The sequence below is a fragment of the Pangasianodon hypophthalmus genome, chromosome 26 (genome assembly GCF_027358585.1).
Source record: "Pangasianodon hypophthalmus isolate fPanHyp1 chromosome 26, fPanHyp1.pri, whole genome shotgun sequence".
Lineage (NCBI taxonomy): Eukaryota > Metazoa > Chordata > Actinopteri > Siluriformes > Pangasiidae > Pangasianodon > Pangasianodon hypophthalmus.
In genome coordinates this window covers 10,110,074-10,131,717 of record NC_069735.1, presented here as the reverse complement: position 1 = coordinate 10,131,717, position 21,644 = coordinate 10,110,074, and the positions used below count along the sequence as shown (strand labels likewise).

The following is a 21,644-nucleotide window of genomic DNA, read 5'->3' as shown; positions in this document are numbered from 1 at the left end:
CCATACATCAGCAAAGACATACAAACATCCGAGACCATCTTCACTGATGGATTCGCAATGTTGAGCATCAACAGGCGTTTTCATTCCTTTCAACAAGGGAGCATTTTTTATTTGTATTAGATGTAGGGGGAAAAGAGCAAATGGATAGCCTATATCCATTTCTGGGGGACTTTGCGTTGGTAAAAGTAGTGAGAGCAATTGCAGGAAAACATCTTGGGGAATAGTGTATACCCTCAGACAGAGGAAGAGAGATGCTGAGGTTGTAGTTGTTTATAGTTTTTTTTCTCCTGTCTGCTCTCCCTCTCTGTCTCTTGGGTGGATGTAGTGGTAGGGTTCATGTTCAGGATTCGATTGCAAACAAATGCACTTAATCCCATATATCCCTTAATCCCATATCTCCCCATAGCTCCCCACATCCTGCACATTTACTATGCCACAGAATGAACATGCACACCCTCACACACACACAAACATGCAGACCATTCAGTTAACATTTTATTGTTTGCAAAATAAGAACAACCGTGTTCCCTTTTTCCTTGTTCCCCTATGTGTGCTATTTCTAGCTAGAGATATCTTGTTGTTTAAATAAGTAAACACCTTGCCTCTGTTGCGTTTTGCTCCATATTGTTTTTTCTTTTTTATTTATGGACTTTTTGACTCTGGTTTGTTTAGCCTCTTGTGAAGTGTTTTCTTATAAAATCATCTCAGAGGAATAGGATAATGTTAGGACTATGTGTTGCAATATGCAGTAATGTAAAATATTTTAAAAAGGCAACTGTTGTTGGGTAGAAATTCCAGCCTTCACTTGTTAAACAACTATTAAAAAACAATGAAAATCAAAAATAAGAAAATTCAGTTAAAGCATGTGAGTGCTTGTTGTGTGTTAGTCAGTGAGTCTCCATTCACAAGAAACTGAAGAAGTAAGTAACTAACAGCAAGTGAGCCCATAGGTGCTTAGGTGAAGTTAAAGGTCAGGAGAGCAAGACCAGATGTTAGATGGTCATCTGTCCTGAACAATCTGCTGACACCTCGGCTGTAGCAAGGACACGTTCACAGTCTTGCAAGCCAATCTTCTAGCTATCACTAGAGCCTGAAAGTAGTGCAGCCAACAACTGCCTACTCTCACAGGGAGGATCATTTGACTGACATTTCAAACAGCCAATTACAGACCATTGTTTTTCTGTGACATGTAAAGGGAGACAATTCGTGACCTTAGTATTATAAGGTTCTGACTTCCATTCATTTTTAACCCAGATAGAATACTATACTAATACTCACCCAATCACTTTCAGTAACCACTTATCCTGGTCAGGGTCACGACGGATCCAGAGCATATCCCAAGAATGCAGTCCTCCCCTCTCTCTGTCCTTATGCAATGCTAGGTGCAATATGTAACACACATATAACTAATCTACAGACAGGCCTTTATATTCCGAAAAGTTAATTGTGTTACATGTAGTATTAATAGACTAAATCTGTCTGGAAGGCCAGTGATAGGATGCAAATAAAGATACGGTGAGAGATTTTGCAGCACACTCATGGGGGGTATCTAGATACCCCTATAGGGGGTATATAGATATAAAAAAATATCTTTTTTGTTAAAGATATGACAAAATGAAAGTAAATTAAGTGAGTTTCATAAAGATTGAACATTTTAGGATGGGTCTAGGATTGCTTGTGATGTGAAACTTTTTTTCTAGCAAATATATCTTGCTAAGAAAAGTGTACCACACTCAGAAAGTCCAAAAGTTTGTTTCCCACTGAACTGAAAAAACTGATTAATAATTCTAATAGTTGTGGCCAGCTATTTACACAGACACAGTGAAGGGCTTATGAAATTTATAATACATTGTAGTACTTGTATTTTCAAAAAAAATAAAAAAAAATCCTTGGCCAGGAGTTTGAAAGAACGCAATTGGCTCTGGTTGGTATGTGTATGTGTAGGGGGGATCAAAGCAACTTTAGTTAATCACAAGCGTCTGGGAGTTCATGTGTATGAAAGGGCAGTTAGTGTCTCCTCTAAGCATGTTCAGCTACCCTATGAGTAGCATCTTGAAAAGAGGTGGTGCCTTCATTTGTCTTGGAGGAAGGACGTGCTATTGTCATGCAGTAGGAGCAAACGTAAATAATGGAGCAGGAACTGGAATAAGGTGGGCATTGGCTATGGCTAAATAGGGATAAAATTGGAATAAAAGATATTTTACTATACTTTTCTCGTTCAAGAAAATATTGCACTTCCTCCCCTCCCACATCCCCACCATATCAGTATGCACCCAAATTGAGGGAAGAAAACTATTTTATTAAAAGATTGTGCTCACGGTGCGGCACAGTCCCATGTGTGTATTTGGGATTTTATTGTGCATATTCATTAGATCTTTTTCATAAAATAATTACCTAGGAGAAGGGATGAATTAATTAATCGACACAAAGCATCTAATGAATATATTTCAAACAATTTCAGATTCACATGTAGTAAAAAGAGAAAGGGTTGCACACTAAAAAGCAGCGGTATCACAGGTCCTGGTTTATTTTGGGTGAGAAAGTGGACTAAATGCCTCCTTTACGTTTTACTATCTACCACCTTTCAGTCATCATCAGTCCTGTCTAGATTCGCAGAACTTAGTACTGTGCTGAAGCATGAAATACAGGACGTATATTAATTAGTGACGACATGAGGCATAATTTTAGGGAAATATCGATATGATATAAGCCCGTATATCGATTTGTGTGTGTAGACGTGACCCAGAATCGCTACGTACAGTGTGGACTGAACCATCAAGGAGGTGTGCGGGGGGAGCCAGTTCACGTCAGGAGGACTTTCCCGGCTAAATAAAGCCAAGATTTGTGCTGTGAGCTGTTTAATTTTTTTTAATAGTAAGGATCTCACAAGTAGACTATATATCAGTGATTTGTGTAAGCGACAGTAGGATATAAACAGCACATTTCCGGTGTAGAGAAGATGATAACATGGTGTCACCGTGTTTTCGTCGTCGCACCGCGTCCACGCTGTAAAACACGGCAGCTTCTCATTTAAGTGTTACCATAACATAACAACATAACAGTCCAGGGAGAAGGGATTGAGGAATTGCTTTTGGAGCGTTAGGAATTTTGGAGGAGTGCCTGTCTTTTTCAGCTCAAGTTGCGCAAGAAGATTGCACAGATCGAGCCATTCTTCTTCAAGACCCAAGGACTATATACATATATATATATATATATATATATATATATATATAGCCTATGCATGTTACTAGCATCAGTTCACAAGCATACCCGCTGCAGAATAATCAACAATTATCAGCTGTATTCACTGGTGTGTGTGTGTGTGTGTGTGTGTGTGTGTTTTAATGATCTGATGCCTAATGTAACAGTGTAGCAGCCTGCTGCCATATTATTTGATACATTGCTATTTCTGACATCGCAGTCTTGATATCATCTGTCTCTGGCGCGAGTGCATTTACAGACACGGATTTAAGAAAGAAACAACAACAACAGAAAAAGCCCGCGTTAAATCGCGATCGTTTAAAAGCTTTTTATTTCATGATCGCCGCCATTTCCACACACATTCACAAATATCCAGGCTGAGGTTGTAGCTGGGTTTTTGTGCTCTCGCCTGGGTTAGTAGGAGCCTGCTGTTCAGCAGCACCCCTCCCCCAGCCTTTGGCGAAACAGGAACAACTTCTTTGAGAGCGAAAGAGAGCGAGAGAGGGAAAAAAAAGAGAAAAGAAGAGAGGAGAGGAGAGGAGAGAAGGCTGCACAAGTTTTGGAGTGTTGGAGCAGTTATGTAGCCTCCACTTGGTTTTCCATTTGGGAGCTGAGATTTATTTGTCGCTTATTCTTCTGGATTTTTGTTTTTATTTTTTTGCAGCTGATCTTTGTTTGTCGTGAACAGACCGATGGTGTTCTTGTCTGTTTCTTTTTTTGGGGGAAAAATGGGCGACTTACCTCGAGGATTATAATTGCTGGTGGAGGGGGGAGCTCTCGGTTGTGGAATACTTTACCTTTTTTTTTTTTTTTGCAGAGAATGGAATTAGCGGAGGAGCGACTAATCGACTAACCGCCGTGTGCTTCTTGATCCTTTTTTTTAATGGCACCTGAGGAATGGAAGGACTTTTGTCTGGAGTAGCTTTGTGTACAAGTGTCTGTCTCGATATGATATGATTATGATATGATATGGTAAGACTTGGTTTTGCTTTCGATCCCTTTTTGAACCGTACTAACTTTCTGCTCCATGCTCATGGGCCGGTAGTCAACACGTTTGGCTTCGCTCCCATTCAACTCAGCGGCCATGCACTTAGAAATCCTAAAACACTGAAATGACGAGATTTCCAACAGTGTGAACATTCAAAACAGGAAGATATAAGTGTCACAAGTTTGCTGTGTGCTTACTAGTTCAACCATATACCCTACAGGCCTTTTTATTTGGTTCGTTTTTTTCCTTTTCAGAGTTTAGGTGAAGTAGCGTTTGCAAATGGCCCGAGATGTTAAAGGAAACACCATTTTCGCTTCTTTTAACAACATTCTTTTTTTTTTTTTTTTAAAAATTAACCGTCTCCATATTGATAATCCTCAGTTAAATAATGTGAAATATCTCATTTGTTTTGCTAATGTAGCTTTCCTCGTATTAAACCGACTCACTTCGCCGCTTTTTCCTCAAGTCTTTTTGTCCCGTTTGGAGAATCCCGTCAGGTCTGAAGAGGAAGTCTGAGGCCGTCTCTGGATTTGGTTACCGCTCTTCGTTGTTAACTTCATGTCGCTAAAATCTTTCACAACAACGTTTTATAGCTACACTTAGTTACAAACCAGAACAGTTGTAGTGAACGACTTTTTTTCCTTACCTGTGTGCTTGAAGAGGAATGCCTGCTTTGAATATTGCTTTAGCCTAGCTTACAAAACAAACGCTGTTTTGTTGCGCGTGGCCCCCTCGTCTCGAGAGTATTGGCATGCTATTGCTAACTCAACTCTTCACAAGATTTACGTAGGCTAGTTATATTTCATTTATTGCCTAAACTGGACTGTGATAATCAAGCATACATGTGATAATACAAAAATATACGCTTCACACTTTATTTTAGTCATATATCATATAATGCTACTTAATAAACTGAACGAGACCAGTATTGTTTTGAGTGAGCCTGTGTGTTCTTTACTTACAGTATGTGTAACTAGTTTTCATTTGGAAAAGAAACCACACATTTGTGGGGTTTATTATTCTAAATTAATCACATTTAAAAAGGCCTAGTTTGAATACATCACCTCCGACTCTGTCCTATGCAAATTACAGGCGTGTGTGGCTGCAACCTCTGGTCCTCCTGCTGGTTTGGCCTCTGATACAAGAGCAAGCTGTTCATACTTTTTCTGTGAGGAGAAAAGTCACCTCTCATTTAGTATTTAGCTTTTCACTCCTAACCTCAGCAAAGATTGTGTGAGTCATTGAAATGTCAGATGAGCTAATTATTAGAATTATTTGTCATTTTTCCCACTAAATGTTATTGTAGATTTGGTTTACGGAGGTGAAGGTAGTGTCCCCACTGTAAATCAGGGATAACGTCATAATGTTATTAGTGTAACTGTCTTTGTGTGTGTAAAATGGCAGCTACAATATGCGGTAGCTTAACAGACTTGTGCAAGAGGTCATGATTTTGTCCTGGTCCACAATGTCAGCATGAAACTGTTCTTAAAGGAAATATTCACCCTGAATATTTGAATATTAATCTTTATAGTTAGTAATCTTCATAGGCATCCAAGATTTTGTTTTGTAATGACATACTGAGTTCACTTTTTATGTTTGAACATCTTTCTTGACATGTTGCTCTATTTTGGTTAAAGTTTCTTATATTACCCACAGTGCCGTTTAACTGCTAGCTAAATAGAGCAGTGCAGCAGCGCTTTAGTCCTTTGGTCTGTCCAACTACTACTACCGCCATCAACACCATCATGCTTGTCATCTCGTAGATCCCGAACTAGCTGAGCCGAGTCTCTTCTGTGACTCTTCGCAGCCGCGCTGTACTGCCGCATTGCTTTTGAATCCAGAGTTTGCTTTCCTCACTATTGCTCTGATGGATTTCTCATTAATATGATACTGAACATTGCTGGAAAATGGTGATTAAGAAAATAAACTCTTGCTCTTCCGTTTTTAGGAGCTAGCAGTGAAACCTGACTTTAGGAAATCACGTTGAGATTTGTTGATTTATTATTTTTTTTCTCCTATTAAACACCATTGTAACTGTGCTAACAATGTCCTCTTGTGATGTCAGCGTGGCACACATAAGCTAGCTTTTCACAGGAATAATGAAAATACAGCATCAACCAACAAATTAGCGCCAGAATCATTAAGCAAATCACATATATTTCAATATAAACATATTTAACGTTTTATGGTGAAGTTTTTCTTTAAGAGTACATAGAACGCAATGCTGTGGTTTTGTGCATATTGAGATATAAGCTATCACATTGGTAAAATTCAGTATTTTGCCCATTGTTTTCTTTATACAGTAAAATGTCCTGTTGTTAAAATATTGATGCATATTTCAAAGATTGCATCATTTATATCGTTATAGCATAATGTTAATGAAATAACTATTTAAGGTGTCTGGGTTATGGTATACCTTTACACCCATGCTTGAACATGTTGTTTGCTGTGTTCTCTGTTTGTCATGATTTGAATAGCAAAATACCCACATGACAGTGTCTTAGAATGCATAAGCCATTACTTTTTTCCAACTGAAAACCAGTAAACCTTTTTCACATTGATAGATACTTGATAATATTTTAATCAAATCAACTTTGATTCAGTGCTTAGGCTTGAAGCATGAAAAAATAGGTAGGAAATAATAAGGTATGAAAATGTACATGGAAATGACAGGCGTGCCCTGCCCTTAGAATTTTCCTACCAGTTGTTCCTTATCATATTACGCAAGATCTGTTTTTTTTTTTTTTTATATAATAGTTTATAGCAAAACCAAAGGAGTGCCGTTTGTTTCTGGTTTGTGTGTATTGTTGAATGGAATACCCACTGCATCTATCCACAAACTGAGTCATATAATTGCTGCCATAGCTTTTGGTTTTGGAGATTAGCATGTGGTGGAATATGTTAAGTGGGTTCAAAAGTAGAGAGTTCTCCAGGGTTTTCTTCACTTCGCCTTGGCACACATCCTGACGTTTTTGGGGTTCGTTTGGCCACGGGCACATGGCAAGTTGGCCCTGTAGGTCTGTGGGTCTTACATACATGGTTAAAACCGCTGTGTGGACTGGACTGTGTAGGCACCTCATTGGACCTCTAATGTTTCTTGACGCTGATCTGGAATAGGGCTCGAAAGATGACAAAGCCTGACCCTTAATCAGTTTTTCCAGTTAACTTACATTTCCAAGGATAGAAATTTGTGTCTTGGTGCATAAGGTGCATAAGGTCTTTGAAGGTGCCTGATTATTTGGGTTGATTTTTAGCATTTCTTAAAGTTTTATGGACTTTTCTGAAATGTAGTAACCTGCTGTCTTCTTGCCTTGTCTTGATGTAATTCCACTTTTGTGTACTTGTATATTGGAAATTATTGTATCTCAGTATTATAATTAGTGGTGAAAAATGAAGCATAAATTTTTATGTGAATATTTCTATATAGTGAGTATTTTGTTTAATGGCTACGGTGGCCCTGCAAGTCAAGGGTATATCTGTTGCCCAGACAATGTAGACAAACCTTGAGAACTTGGAATACAAGGTCCTGTTCAGGTTCTCAGTGTAACTGTGTATGTAATACATGTGGCAGCTGAATTCTATAAAAGTTAATGTGTAAATGTTCATAATAGCGTTTCAGCGCACCACATCACTAGAATGGAAAGCTGACCTTAATTTATTTATGTCTTCCACAGGTTTGTCTTTAAGAGAGAGAAGTTGTAATCTACACTCAGCCTGATTCCCCGGACCTTTGTTCCTTCACACATCAGTTCAGACACTGGTTTACTCTACGTCCACACACGCACACAATAAAAGGGGATCTACTGGAAGTCGCTTCAGATGTGGAGGAGCCGGAGATTGTGAGACCTCGGGGTCATTTAAGGTAAAGTAACTATGACGACACGCATTCAAATTCAGTCATGTGCTTGACGAGGGACTGAATGTTATGTATTTGCATTTAGGCAGGATTCTGTAGAGGAAGAGTGCTTGTGATTTAAAGGTGAGCATGATGTGAATCATTTAGACTAGGGAGGCATTGATACCATTTTTGTCAAACTCAGTACATGTTTTTTTGGTACTACCTGATACTGATACTGAATTGTGTAACCTACGTCAGGGACATCATGTAACATTGTATTTAGTGATGTTTGTTGGTTGCTGCCATGTGCTGCTAGCAGTGAACTCCTCATGCTGAGTATTATGTTTGAGATGTTATGTTGTTTAAACAGTATATTTTATATAGTGTGTGAGGACAACTGGCATGAGCACGCCTTGCAAAGTGTAGACCCTGGTAAAAAGACGCACACATGTCTCAGTGCTTGTGGAACTGAAGTGCTCACACGTGCAACCTTTTCTCTGCCTGCTTGCTTCACTGCTCCTAAGTCAGTAGTTATCATGAAGTTGTGTTGCATGATGCATGATTTAGTTTTCCATATGCTGTCAGATGTTTAAAAATGGTGGTTGATAATAAGCCTTCTTTCATCAATTTTCCTGGCTTATGTCAGAAAATGACATGGCTGTGTTTCAGAACATAATAAAAAATAATAAAGCAGAGTTTCAGATGAACAGAAAATGACAAAGATGAGTTTTAGAAGGAGAGAGAGGAATAATGTGTATGGAAAAAAGGGTTTTGTCTAATGTTTGGAGATATCAGTGTCACATATTTAGCTGTGATTAGATGAGGTTAGCAAAAATGGCTGCATTCGAGAGAAAAAAATCACTTGAGATGTGGTGACGTTTACTATATCTATGACAAGTTTAATTAGAAAGTTAAAAACTTACATAGTTTTTTTTGTAATAGTTATTAACAGCATTTACTGCGTGGTGTGCGCTTTGGACACATTTGGTCCAAATGTGTGTGTATGTGTGTTTGCAAAACTTTTGGTGTGTTTCTGGAAGCCTGCCTCTTTGTTAGAAGGTATATCATGAACCTTATCTAGAAGGAAGAGTCTGCATGTGCTAGTATGTGGAGGGACTGAAGTGTGTGAGCGTGTGTGGGGGATCATTCGCCAGTGGGGTTGAGCACCCTATGGACAGTGCAGACTGTTTCTGTCTGCAGGTCAGTTCCAAGGCCTCACCCTCTCTCCTGCATCCATTCATTACTGTCAAACACACACACACAAACATCCCCTCTTTTTCTTTGCCTCTTTCTCACAAGACGTAGGTTTAATCACTGCTACTGACTTTCTGCTTGCTCCATCCTGAACTAATGGTCCTTCGTGCGTGTGTGTGTGTTTCTAGGCATAGTGGGAGGTTGCATGGTGTGTGTGCTAATTGTGTGCAGTTTCCATGTAACGCTAGCCTCGTTTACTTCCATGCTCTTTGATTAACTGCATCACTCCCATTAAGGTGTTTGTGTTTAGGTTGCGGCCAGCAGTCGGCTTTGGTACAGCTGCTAATTAAAGGCTATTATAATTAACTTGCAGGAAGGAGAGCTATATTAGCCCACTGCCTGCAGTAAGACCCTTTAACAGCTCAAGCCAGAGCTGTAATCACTGGAATGTCTTTGTTTGTATCATTGTTTACAGTAGTACTTTGACCCAACAACACGTAAGAGATATTCGTTCTTCTCCTTCAAAATGATGAAAAGCATGTTTTATTGGGCTCGGTTAAATCTGCATGCATGGCAGAAACCAATTAAAAAAGCTCACTTATCTGGGCCTGCTTCTGTGCATACTTGGAGGTCGGTGTCAGCTAGTCACGCTAAAATGAACCAATTTCTGCTGGAAGAACGGAAATTCCATTCGTAAAGGCTGACTCAGGCTGAAGAGGTTTTTCGAGGCTGCCATGAATTCATGAACTCATAGGACTCCAGGGTCAAACAGGCAACGGGTTTAGCTTCTTCTCCATGAATTATCAGTATAAAAATAGAGAATATACTGTTTAGAGTACATTGATCAATATGGATTTAAAAGAATTGAAGATTGAATTGAATGGTGCTTTTAGGTCTGACAGTGTATGCATATACGTATATGTATGTATGTTTTCTGGAATGTTGTTGACAGAAATCGTTAAAATGTAGGACTGAATACATATTAGCACTGTACATGAATAGAAAGGCAGAAAGGTCTCAATAGTAGTAGTACAGTACGTTTATGTGGAACATTAGCATGTTCATCAGTTTTTTGGCATCAAAGTGCTTTTGAAGCTGTAAGAAAATCATTAATGTTAAATGATTCTTTGATAAATTAACTACCTGGCACACATTTTGGTGCACACATCTGTTCTGCCAGAGAAGAGCTTTTCATAGCTACACTCGGCACGCAAAGCTTCAATTACCATGCTGTTGCTGATAGTTTGTTAATTGGCATGAGGTGGTCGTGAGCTGCTTGGCTGAAATGCATAGTTGCAAGTTGCATAAGAATGTCCTCTGCTGAAAAAGGCAGAATTTCAACTTATTTTACACCGAGCAACCATAACATTAAAACCACTGACAGGTGACATGAATAACGTTGATTATCTCGTTACAACGACACCTGTCAAGGGGTGAAATATATTTGGCAGCAAGTGAACAATCAGTTCTCAAAGTTGATGTATTGGAAGCAGGAAAAATGGGCAAGTATAAGGATCTGAGCAACTTTGACAAGGGCCAAATAGTGATGGCTTGATAACTGGGTCAGAGCATCTCCAAAACGGTAGGTCTTGTGGGGTGTTCCCAGTATGCAGTGGTTAGTACCTACCAAAAGTGTTCCAAGGAAGGACAACTGATGGACTGGCAATAGGGCCATGGATGCCCAAGACTCACTGATGCGTGTGGGGAGTGAAGGCTAGCCCATCTGATCCAATCCCAGAGCTACTGTAGCGCAAATTGCTGAAAAAAGTTAATGCTGGCTATGATAGAAAGGGGTTAGAACACACATTGCATCGCAGCTTCCTGTGTATGGGGCTGCGTAGCTGCAGACCGGTTAGAGTGCCCATGCTGACCCCTGTCCGCTGCTGAAAGCACCTACAATGGGCATGTGAGCATCAGAACTGGACCATGGAGCAATGGAAGAAGGTGGCTTGGTCTGATGGGTAGCATTTTCTTTTACATCATATGGATGGCCGGGTGCATGTGGGTTGCTTACCTGGGGAAGAGATGGCACCAGAGGAATGCAAGCCGGCAGAGGTAGCGTGATGCTCTGAGCAATGTTCTGCTGGGAAACCTTGGGTCCTGGCATTCATATGGATGTTACTTTGACACCTACCACCTACCTAAACATTGTTACACCCCTTCATGGCAATGGTATTCCCTAATGGTAGGAATGGTTTGAGGAACATGAGAAAGCGTTCAAGGTGTTGACTTGGTCTCCAAATTCCCCAGATCTCAATCCATTTGAGCATCTGTGGGATGTGCTGGACAAACAAGTCCAATCACAAACAAGGCCTCACCACATAACTTTCAGGACTTAAAGGATCTGCTACTAATATCTTAGTGCCAGATACCACAGCACACCTTCAGAGGTCTTGTGGAGTTCATGCCTCGATGGGTCAGAGCTGTTTTTAATGTTATGGCTGATCGGTGTGTATTTAATTAACAATTTTAGTGAGTGTTGAACTTATTTTATTGAGCCCAGCTCTTTATCTCTAACAGAAGGTTTTCACCAGTTGTCTTTCATCAACTGTACATAGATTTGTATATAGACAATAAAGACTGACTTCAACTTATTCAAGAAGTCTTAGTGTGGACACCCCTTAATTTGTTAGCTAGTCTCCCGGACAAGTTAAAGCTCCAGGCTGTTGTCCAGTTCGATGTTTTGGGAGCCCTGAGTAGGCTAAAAAGTGGTAGCTAACATGTTAAAATGTATGGTAAGCTAGGTCACTAGTTAATACAGAGTAAGAGAAACGAATGCATATGTGATTATTATCCTCTTCTAATAAAGTTTCCAATGTAGCGTGTTGTGTTTACGCCCTCAGCAAAAAGTCAGCCAGTTGTTGGCAAATGTTTTGGCTATGGGATTTGATGTTCTGTCCTTGCAGTGCATGTAATGGATATTATTTCAGTCTGATAAGCATTTTAATTTTCTCTCCACATGAAAAATGAAGGGACAGCATGTATCTATATGACAGCTTTGCACTTAACTTTATTTTGCTCAGATTTGTCAGTGTTTAAACATACATTTTTGATTCAGAAAAGACCACCTGTCATCCATACATGGTACTATACTGTATCTGCTTAAAAATTGTTCTACTGACAGCCAGATTGTGTCTCGTGGTGGTGGGAGGTGGGATTCAGAATGATTTGTGTGTGCTATAGTTATAACATGGACATGTGTCACACCACCCTGAAGCTTGAAATTCTTTTTCTGGTTGTTGCTGGGCAACTACAAAAAAAAAAAAAAAAAAAAAAAGTTGCCCTGGGCACCTTGGCAATACTTATTTGCAATAACTTCATCAGTTATAATTTTTTTGCTTATATATTGCTCATTGAAAAAGTATGAAAGAATTTGCAACATATATTTAATATGAACCATTTCATAGCCTGACATGGTGGCACATTGACCAAATCATCATTACGTTACAGCAACAAAGAACTTGCTTCTGGGTGGATATTGCTGGTAATGCCGCAACCAGTGTATTGGGGGGGACAGAATGTTTTCAATGACCTTGTGGGTAACTATCAAAATACTTAGACATCATGTACTTTTAAATATACGCAGTTTGAGAAATAAGCTGCTACTGAGAGTTTTTTTTTTTTTTTGAGATTAGAAAAACTGCGTTCTGCTTAAACTGTTCAAATTGGCTGTTAAAGTCTGTTTTTTGAAATGGTTCTTCCCAGTTTACGATGAACAGGATCATATATGTTGAGAATCTGCCCTTATCTTATACGTTATTAAAACATTATTAATCTTGTATTTTTGTACTGTAGATATCCGATAGTGATTGAGGAAAGTTAAACTTGTCAGAACAATCTGTATCCAGGTGAGGTCAACTTTACACAAAAGCAAACACTGACATGTTGTATTAGTTTAATATGGATGGAAGATTTTAAAATTGTTCTCAAATTCAACAAATCACTTTTTTCTGTACCATGGGACTGACAGAGCAGGCAGATGCGTAGAACAAGAATTTGTACATAAATAGTGAGAAAGAAAATCAGCAGACAGACAGGAGTTGAAATTTGGACAATGCAAGAAACTAAAACTAACTGGTTGTGTACAGGTGTCCATTTGATGCTACAACCCCAAACACAAAAAGATCACAATCTTGTGTGTAATCTCTTATGTTCTTATTTGTCAGTATTTGCATGTAATCCATTTGGAAGTACCACTGTATGTTACATGTACGCTTATAACCACTCTGATTTTCTCTATAGTGTGGACATGCTTTGGATTTAAAAAACAAAACACAAAAGCACATAATTGGGCACCTATTCAGTAACTTCTGGAAACTTTTAGGAAGCCTTTTAAGATTGCCACGAAGGAACCAGTGATTTTAGTTCCTCTGCCGCAGTTCCAGGAAGTTTTCTTGTTTCATCCCTAGAGACACCACTGTTCTTTGGGCTGACAACTATTGGGGTAGAGCTTGCCATATGAAGATGAGTGGTCAAATTCATGCTGTGATCAGTGAAAATTGAACTGTGGAAGGAAAATGGAGGAAAGCGTTATCTACCCTCTTCCACATACATAAGCTCACAGACCCCATGATTGGCTGGTACTGCTGTGATTTGACAGGGGAGAGAGTATTCCATTCCTCCTACCCAGAGAGCTAGGACTGGATGGCTGTGGCATTGCTGGGATTCAAACTTGTGATCTCTGGATATTGTGGTGAAGGTCTCTGTTTCACCACTCTGGAGCACTGGAACTGAATAGTTCTATTCCAGGAGTGATTTAGAACCTTTCGTTCTTCAAATGGTTTCAGAACTCGGAAATGTGTCTCTTGTTTCTCACTGCTGACCAACTAACCCTGCCCTAGCCGCATCTCGCATCTTCTTATTTAGCTCTGCATTGATGTACTTGAGACAGATGTTGGCATTCATGTCCGTCAGTTCCATTGACAAGGCATGTATTTTTGCTCTTGTATAAACTCATTTATATAAACCCAGAAGTTCCTCTTAAAATCCTTCTTTCTCAAATATTCCCATTTGCTAACAAGGCAGATTTCTCCCTTCCTTTCCTCACCCCTCTCTCCCCAGTCCCTCTGATGGAGGGTGTGCGTGTGTGTGCGCGCCAACCTCTCTGGGTTGTGGAAAGGCCCAGCTGCGCCAGCGTGTTCTCTCCATGCCAGGAGCAGGTTGTGTCACTTCACCAGTGTGCCAGGAAGTAAGAGTGTGTGTGTGTGTGTGTGTGTGTGCGTGGCCAGCTTGCTAAACGGGCCAGGACTTATCCGGTTTTGCTGGACATCACTGTGTGTATTTTTAATTGTGAACGCTGCTGTGCCTTTAATGTGACAATTATCGGAAAAAACAGTTGGCTAATAATTTCTGCTGGCCTACAAACTTGAACACTCGCTTTGCTCTGGTTCATTCGGTTTAGGCCTAGCCATGTCTGAACACATCCTCTGTGTCTCCTGATGACTTCTGCTGATACTCTTTTTGTGAACGTGTGCGTGTTTTTCATGTGAAGGGTTTGACTATAAAGAGCATCTGTGAAGCACGCTTTGGAGAGGGAATAAGAGGTTGCATGGGCACGCACGTGCGCACAGTTACATGCCAGTGCACATCACCCCTCTCACCAGCTGGCCGCCTGACATCATGCCCGCGTGGCGCCAAAGCCTTTGGCAGCCCGTCTCTGCCCACGCGCGGGAAGGAAAGGAAGAGTGGGAACGACACTGGACTAACAGACACTCGAGTGAACAAAGAAAAATGAGAGGTATTGCGAAGAATGAGGGAACAGAGAGGAGAAGGAGAGTACAGTCATCTCCTGGGGTGGGTGAGTTCACTTCTGGTTTGGGCAGCTTTCAGCAGACATGTTTGGAAAATCTCCAGGCTTTATGAAGCAAGAAAACACTGGGAATTCTAACATCCTCGGCATGTTGAATAGAGGAAGTACTAACAGGGAGGGGGGTGGGGCAATACATGCTCAGTGTCCTCCTTTTTGCGTCTTGCTGGGCTTCCTGGGAAATAGGAAATGGAGCTTATCTTGGAGGAGGGAAGTGGACATTTCTCCCACAAGCCCTCAAGTTTCCAGTCCTGTTAAACCAAGTGTTCATTAACTATTGTGTTTCCAGTCTGTCAGAAGGGAAGTGCAGACAGTGAGTGACTAGATATCTGAGAATATCAAAAAATAAAAATAAAATAAAAATAAAATATCTTTGCCCACTTAAATTTTTGGCATAGTCCATTCTTCTTCCTAAAACCTCAAAGTTACGATATACAAGATATTAAGATTTTACTGATATATATTAAACCTCTCACATTTCTTTAAAATTGTATCCAAAGCTGATCAAACAAAGCAATATAACGGTGTTAATAAAACCCTCCCTTCTTCTTTTTCTGTTTCTTCCTTCCCCTTTCCTTCCTTTTTGTCCTTTTGTTTTCTTCCTCCCCTTTTCCTTCCTGTCTTTCTTACCTTCCTTCCCATTTTACTTTTTTCTTTCTTCCCATTTCCCCCATTTGTTTTTTCCTTTCCTTCTCCTTCCTTCCCCTTTCTTGTCTTTTCTTCCCTTTCCTTCTTTTTTGCTGTTTTCTTTTTTTTGTTTCCCTTTCATTCCTCTTCTGTTTTTCTTCCATCCACTTTCCTTAATTTCTTTTCTTCCCTTCCTTCCCATTCCTTTTGCTTTCTCCCTTCTTTACTTACTTTCTTTTTTGAAAATTCCTTCCCTTTTCCTCTCCTCTTCCTCTCTTCTCCCACCATCTTTCCACCCGGCATGTTTTTGAGATGTGGGAGTGAACTGGAGAACTGAAGGACAGTAAAATGTGTGGTAAGGAGGTACTCCAGAATCAGGACTGAGAAAGACTCTTGGGCAACCAGGATCAGCGTAAAAATCAGCCACGTTCTAAACTGAAAATTTTCCTAACACGGGATATGAGACCAATCTCAGACCAGTCACATGCCAACATTGTTCTCCTCTCTCCATCTGTGTGTGTGTGTGTCGTGGGGATGTACTGGGAGAACGAAGAGGACTGGGATAATGATGAAGACGAATGTTGGCTGTCTAGTGGGCTGACAGCCCAAAAACATGGCTTTAAACTGCTGTCAGTCCACAGGCTGCTCTGTCAGTTTCCTTTCACACCACACACAACCATTCTCCTCCTCTTTCTCCTTCTCTTCATCCTACCATCCCCAGACCCAATCATTCATTTCATTTATTTTAATGTTTGACTCTCCATCACTCTGATCAGCAATTTTTTCATTCAGCACTCACATTTTTTTCCTTCAAATAACTCACCTTTCCTTCTGCCTTTAATGCTGTGTATCATTTCTTCTGTTCATTCCTCCATCTGTCTGTGTTTCAGAAGCAAAGCTAGGGAGGGACTTGGTAAAGATTGGAAAATGTCTTCTTTGTCTCTCTTTGTCTCTTGCTGTCTCTGTGTATCTCTGTCTATATATCTGTTTGTCTGTCTCTCTTTCTCTGTGTCTGTCTCTCTCCCTGTCTCATATTCTCAACTCATTTTCTCTTTCTCTCTCTCTTGCTGTCCCTTTCTGTCTGTCTCTGTCTCTTTGTTTCTGTCTTCGTCTCTGTCTTATCTCTGTCTCTCTCCTTGTTTCTCTTCGTCTTTCTCTCTTCTCATTCTCTTTTTTTGTTCCTCTCTTACTGTCCCTCTCTCTGTCTCACTTTCAGTCTTTCTCACTTTGACTCTTTCCCTGTCACACACTCTTTCTCTCTCTCTCTCTCTCCGCTGAACAGGTTTGTTTGAACGTGTGTGGAATGCTGTTGTGAAAGCACAAGGAGAGCTTCATTTTAACCACATCAGTATGCGTCACTCCAGCAACTCGTCAGACAGTGTTTTTTTCCCCCCTAAATTGCATGTGCGTGTATGTGCATGAGGACACTTGTGTCTCAGTTCATGCAGATTTTAAGCCTATGCTGCAACAGTCTGTCAGTCAAACACCTAAGCCTATCTGTCATGTTGTCATGTAGATATGTCTCAGACCACACCTTTGTGTGTTTGTGTGTGTGTTGGGTGGGGCTGGGGGGAGAATATAGGTAGATGATTGTCATCTGTCTGATTGGACTCATTAATGCTTTTCATTGGAGATTGAGACTACTGTAATATCTAGCTCACAGGCAACATAGAGGAATGTTGAGAGACTAGTGTGTTGTACAGTGTAATAATTACACATGTACAATATAATTGCAATACAATGCTATCTTTATTCACTGGTAACTCCCATTCTCATTTACTGTTTAGGTATTTGAGAACATACTGTTTAGGTATTTGACAAATTTCCCTTTTGTTATTGGTAAAAAGTATTCACATCAGATCGATTAGGGCCCAATCCCATCTCTACCCCTTAGCCCTTCCCCTTTCCCCTACCCCTCCGTTTTGCGCGTTCACGTGAAGGGGTAGGGGTGTCTTGATTCTCTTTTGGTTGAAGGGGTAGGGGTAAGGGGAAGGCCCAGATAGCCCTTCAAACGAAGATTTTTCGGGACCACACTTCAAACAAAGGGGTATGAATTATCTCAGTGTAAACCGGCTACAGCGGCAACATGGCTGCTCGGGCGAACAAAAGGACCCACAAATGTAAGCATTATTGATGTTAAGAAAGATTTTAATGAACATAAATCATATGTTTTTACATTCAATCATATGTTCATATTTACAGTGATGTTATGCAAAGAAATGTTTGCAAAAAATCACTAAAGTTTGCTAACGTCATATCATTACAGTCTGCACGATAGCGCCACAAAATATTTTCATGTCTGATCAGGGCTGTAACCACCAAAGACATTGAGGGGGGCTAGTCCCCCCAGTAATTAGAAACCGCTAAACCTTTTTCTCAAATATTGCCAATCCGAGAGAAAGAATTAGGACCTAGATGACGTATGATGACGTGTAACGGTATAGTAGTGGTGTCCCAATTCTTAGGGGAATATTTTCCCCCTACCCCTTGACACTCTGTTTCAAGGGACAAGGTGTAGGGGTAGGTGAAGGGGTATAAAATAGAATTGGGATTGGGCCTAATATTTGCTTTAGTTACTAGGGCTTTAAAGTTGTGTTTAAATATTATTTTCTTAAAAATATTTAGGATTTTTATATATTACTGAACAGAGAACATCAGCAATAGAACTACACTGTGTTTGTATTACATAAACAACTACAGATTCCCATTCAAAATCCCACTGAGGCGGTATAATCTTTTTATTATAAATATGAATGTTTACAGTTGTTTTTATTTACTCACAATAATGTTTAATTATGTTTAGCTGCATTTTACAATTCTTAAGCCATTTTTTGACTGCGAGTCCAACAATTTCAATAGTCTTCAAGTTCTAGAAAAGACTGTGTGGTAATGTGTCCTCCATGTCAAATTATGAGTCAGATCTTTTAACGATAGATCTGCCGTCAAAGATATTTTATGTTTTTGCTTGTCATCAGTCAGCTTGAGTTTCATGCTGAGTTTGTTTCACAGTGAGTTTGAGCTAATGATGATTTTTTTTTCTGTCCATTACAATATTTTGTTTGTGTGTCAGCATTGCCATTACTATATTTGTAGCTATACTGTGAGTTACGCGTCATCCTATGCCGTCCTACTTTTGGTGGCTTCTAGATGAGCATCGTAGCAGCTAACATGGGCAAAACTTTGTTGTTGACTGTCATTGGTCACAGTGGTGCCAAATCGGCCATCAGCAAGCACATCAAATCATACTGTATGGCCAAAAGTATGTCGAAACCTGACCATCACACTCATATGTGGACCTTCCCCAAACTGTTGCCTCAAAATTGGAAGCACATGTCTAGCATGTCTTTGTATGCAGTAGCTTTAAGAATTCCCTTCACTAGAACTAAGAGGCCCAAACATGTTCCAGCATGACAATACCCCTGTGCACAAAGTGAGCTCCATGAAGACATGGTTTGCCAAGGTTGGAGTGGAAGAATTCGAGCAGCCTTCACAGAGCCCTGGCTTCAGCCCAGGTGAGCACTTTGGGATGAACTGGGAAGCCGACTGTGCCCCAGACCTCCTCGCCCAAAATCAGTGACTGACGTCACTAATGTTCCTGTGGCTGAATGAGCACAAATCCCCACAGCCACGCTCTAAAATATAGTGGAAAGCCTTACCAGAAGATTGGAGGCGGTTACAGCAGCAAAGAGGGGACCAACTTTGGAATGGGATGTTCAACAAGCACACATGGGTGTGATTGGTCAGGTGTCCACGTACGTATGCTAATATAGTATAATAATGTGTTCTAAGACCACCGATCTCAACTCATGAAAAAAGAATTATTTCACAATCTGTGATTTTTGTCTGAGCAAAATCGGATAAAGGTTATACAGTGTGAACCCCGCTTTATGTGTTAACGTCCATCGTTGTCTATATTATTTTATTTAAGCTCTCTTTAACACACTTTCTATTGAGTATATACTCAAGTGACGCCTGTTGGAAGTTGTTAATTACCTGCATATCAACTTTTGGATGCATACGTTGTTTATGTTTAATTAGAAATTTGATATATGATTGCAGCAGTGTATTAATAGTGAGGGTCTATTTACCAAAATTTTAGTGAAAGACATTCAGTACACTTGTATTCCATTAAAAATGGGATCTTGAACCTTTGAATGCAGAGTTTTCTTGAATAGAGGCATGTCCAGACATGTGGTATTACAATTTGTTATACAGTGTTACAGTCCCCTCTGAAAGCATTGGAACAGCAAGGCCAGTTTGTTTGTTTTTGCTCTACGCTGATGACATTTGGGTTTGAGATCAAAAGATGAATATGAGACGATAGTTTCATACGAGACGAGAATTTCAGCTTTCATTTCCTGATATTTACATCTAGATGTGTTAAACAACTTGGAACACGGCACCTTTGGTGGCAGACCACCCAATATTTAGGTGAGAAAAAATATTGAAACAGATACAATTAAAGTAAATAACACTTAATATTTGGTTGCATATCTCTTGCTTGCAGTAATTGGGTTTTGCCTGTGAAGACTGCTGTTGTTGCTAAAAAGGATAAACCAACATGAAGACCAGAGAGCTGTCTATGGGAGAAAGACAAGCCATTTTAAAGCTGAGAAAAGAGGAAAAATCAGAAATCAGAGCCACTGTACAAGCATTGGGCATAGCCAAAACAACAATTTGGAATGTCCTGAAAAAGAAAGAAACCACTGGTTTACTAACAACCAGACATCAAAAAAGGTCAGCCACAGAAAAGCAGTTGATGACAGAAACATTGTGAGAGCATTAAAGAGAGTCAGTGACATCACCAGCAGCCTCCACAGGGTAGGGGTGAAGGTATCACAATCCACTGTTTGAAGAAGATTTGGAGAAGAAATAAAGAAGCCATACCGCAAAATGCAAACCGCTTATCAGCATACACCGTTTGCAAAGAAATACAGTGATGAGCCACAAAAGTCCTGGAACCGAGGTCAACTTGTACCAAAGTGATGGAAAGGCCGAAGTGTGGAGTAGGAATGGATATGCTCATGATCCGAAACAGTTTTGTTCTCTGTGTTGTTCTAAGTTTACGGTGGAGATATTGTCATGGCTTGGGCTTGCATGGTTGCTTCTGGAACAGGCTCATTAATCTTTATTGATGTTGTACCTCATGATGGTCACAACAGAATGAATTCAGAAGTCTACAGAAACATTCTGTCTGCCAATTTACAGAGAAATGCATACAATCTAATTGGGAGGATCTTGATCATGCAGCTTCATTTTCAGCTTCAAGTCAATGACCCAAAACACACTGCCAACACAACAAAGGACTTCATTAGGGGGGAAAAAGTGGAATGTTTTAGACTGGCCAAGTTAATCACCAGGCCTTAACCCAATTGAGCGTGCATTTAACCTATGAAGAGGAGACTGAAGGGAGAACCCCCCCGCCCCCCAAAACAAACAACAACTGAAAGAAGCCATGGTACAAGCCAGGAAAAGCATCACAAAAGAAGAATGCAACAGTTCGGTGATGTCAGTGGGTCACCAGCCTGATGCAGTTATTGCAAGCAAAGGATATGCAACCAAATATTAAGTGTTATTTACGTTAAATTACTTTAAGACTACCTGTTCCAATACTTTTGCTCACCTAAGAAGTTGGGTGGCCTGTCACCAAAGGTGCCATGATTAACGCATCTAAATGTAATTATCAGGAAATGAAACCTGAAAGTCTGAGATCTTTTGATCTCAAACCTAAATGTCTCCAGTGTATAGCAAAAACAAAAGCATTGAACTTGCTGTTCCAATACTTTCGGAGGGGACTGTGTGTGTGTGTGTGTGTGTGTGTGTGTGTGTGTGTGTGTGTGTGTGTGTGTGTGTGTGTGTGTGTGTGTGTGTGTGAGTGAGTGAGAGTAACACACACTCGACTGGTGCGTATGATTGAGGCGATGTTAAAAGAACAGGGTTTTATTTTTGTTTGGGTGGTTGCAATTTGCCACTGGTCCATTTGCTTAGTA

At 40.1% G+C, this 21,644-nt stretch overlaps 1 protein-coding gene across 4 annotated transcripts in view; it reads left to right on the top strand.

Annotated features, from left to right (window-relative positions):
• Positions 1 to 21,644, top strand: part of bcl9 (BCL9 transcription coactivator) — a 102,385-nt gene that overhangs the window by 49,442 nt on the left and 31,299 nt on the right. Inside the window, exons 1-3 of one of the 4 annotated variants that reach the window (XM_034300286.2) lie at positions 3,353 to 3,776; positions 4,019 to 4,173; positions 7,864 to 8,051. The gene's annotated coding sequence lies outside the window, so the exon portion shown is untranslated. Of the gene's footprint in view, positions 1 to 3,351; positions 4,174 to 7,863; positions 8,052 to 8,130; positions 8,169 to 21,644 lie in introns of those variants that run through there. The other 3 variants (XM_053230093.1, XM_053230094.1, XM_053230092.1) reach the window with 3 other exon arrangements.